Source organism: Schistocerca gregaria, unplaced genomic scaffold (genome assembly GCF_023897955.1).
Source record: "Schistocerca gregaria isolate iqSchGreg1 unplaced genomic scaffold, iqSchGreg1.2 ptg001646l, whole genome shotgun sequence".
In the NCBI taxonomy this organism is placed as follows: domain Eukaryota; kingdom Metazoa; phylum Arthropoda; class Insecta; order Orthoptera; family Acrididae; genus Schistocerca; species Schistocerca gregaria.
This window is the reverse complement of record NW_026062914.1, coordinates 42,501-45,000: the sequence shown is the minus strand read 5'-3', so window position 1 is coordinate 45,000 and position 2,500 is coordinate 42,501.

The following is a 2,500-nucleotide window of genomic DNA, read 5'->3' as shown; positions in this document are numbered from 1 at the left end:
TGGCTGTACCAGATTATCGCTTAACCTAACTGTGGCTGTACCAGATTATCGCTTAACCTAACTGTGGCTGTACCAGATTATCGCTTAACCTAACTGTGGTTGTACCAGATTATCCCTTAACCTAACTCAATTTGTCCCTTAACCTAACTCAATTTGTCCCTTAACCTAACTCAATTTGTCCCTTAACCTAACTCAATTTGTCCCTTAACCTAACTCAATTTGTCCCTTAACCTAACTCAATTTGTCCCTTAACCTAACTCAATTTGTCCCTTAACCTAACTCAATTTGTCCCTTAACCTAACTCAATTTGTCCCTTAACCTAACTCAATTTGTCCCTTAACCTAACTCAATTTGTCCCTTAACCTAACTCAATTTGTCCCTTAACCTAACTCAATTTGTCCCTTAACCTAACCCACGTTGTCCCTTAACCTAACTCAATTTGTCCCTTAACCTAACTCAATTTGTCCCTTAACCTAACTCAATTTGTCCCTTAACCTAACTCAATTTGTCCCTTAACCTAACTCAATTTGTCCCTTAACCTAACCCACGTTGTCCCTTAACCTAACCCACGTTGTCCCTTAACCTAACCCACGTTGTCCCTTAACCTAACCCACGTTGTCCCTTAACCTAACCCACGTTGTCCCTTAACCTAACCCACGTTGTCCCTTAACCTAACCCACGTTGTCCCTTAACCTAACCCACGTTGTCCCTTAACCTAACCCACGTTGTCCCTTAACCTAACCCACGTTGTCCCTTAACCTAACCCACGTTGTCCCTTAACCTAACCCACGTTGTCCCTTAACCTAACCCACGTTGTCCCTTAACCTAACCCACGTTGTCCCTTAACCTAACCCACGTTGTCCCTTAACCTAACCCACGTTGTCCCTTAACCTAACCCACGTTGTCCCTTAACCTAACCCACGTTGTCCCTTAACCTAACCCACGTTGTCCCTTAACCTAACCCACGTTGTCCCTTAACCTAACCCACGTTGTCCCTTTGCCTAACATAGTTCACTGCTCGGAATCTCTGGTGTCGTTGTTATCCTCATGTAGATGTCTTGCGAGTGTTGCTTACTTTCCACATATTCCCGCTATCCACTGTCAATTGTATTGCAATAGGACTATATCGCCCCCCCCCCCCCTCTGCCCCTCTCTTTGTGTCTCCGTCCTCTCAAGCTGGTCGGTCTGGCGTTTGAGTGTTAAATGAGCCTCGCAGCTGTTCAGTTGCGTTCAGATGTCGACGCCCTCAGTGTACGTCGTGGTATGGTCTGTGTCCATTGTCCGCTGATGTCGTACGCGTAACCCACACGCTGTACCGATCATCGGTAGTTACGTACAGAGTGAAGTAGTGTGATACGTGTGACCGTACGCTGGCTGTGCCCAACGGTGTCGAATCTCAATTTCCATATGTTGTGCTCGATGCTACTTGTCTCGTCTCCCAATAACAGCTAGGTTGCACTGTGGTACGCCGTAGAGGCGTGTGGGAGGAACGTACGAACGCATTGTATGTCACCCTGGGTCGCTGGGGGTGGTGGTGCGGTGAGTCAGGTCAGGTCAGCGTGAGCCGTGTGATGTAGTGACGCGTGTATTCCGACTTTGTCGTATTGCCTCACACAAAGTGCTACCCTGGTGGACCGCGTTCCATATCTGGGACATGCCGCAGATGCCGGTTGACAGTGGATCGCGGAAGGGACATCGCATACGTGCGCGGGCCACCTTCCACGTGTTCTCTTCTGCACATGTCGCAGTGTGTATGTGGTCTGATGTAGCGTGTCGTGACACATGACATCCTGGCATGCAAGAATTGTTGAATTCGCAAATGTAGGTGGACATCTACGTTTACTGCCCAAGATACGCAAATGAACTGGAAATCCGTTGTTGAGCGGTTGTTCACGCTGGAGGTGAATCTGTGATGGCGACGATCGGTACAGCTATTAACCGGTTGTTTCAGCGGTACCCGCCACATCCACACACGTGACTAGGCCCATGTGGGTATGAAGCGATACGCGGCGGTGGCTTGGTGGGACTGTTCCCGGCCGGTGAAGGGGGGCCGCCCGGCGTGTTGGCCGCGCGCTGCGTGGGCGCACGCGCAACAGGCGGCTGGTGGGGGGCGCCGAGTGGCAGGAGCGCCAGCCGACGGGCTCGGCAGGCGGCGCAGCTACGCTGCGGCGCACCCTGCACGCGGCGCCTGGCGGCCAAAGTTGGTTCAGCCGAGCCCGGTGCGAAGCGCGGTGGACATCTGCAGTGTGCTGGTCTGATTGAGGACTGTGTGCGTTGAGGATGCGCCGCCGCCTGGCACTCGGCGCCGCGACGCCGTCTGCTGCTCGGTCGCCCCAGCGGTTCTCGCAGGTGGTTTGTATCGCAGTTGTGCGGACGTGTTGGCGCGTGCGCTGTGCTGGGAGAGTTCGCTTCTGCACCCAAGTGGGGCTTTGCCCTTGTGTGGCGCTGGCGTTGGAGCTGCCGGTCACCATAGGTGGCGCGTGTTGTCTCCCGCCGGCAA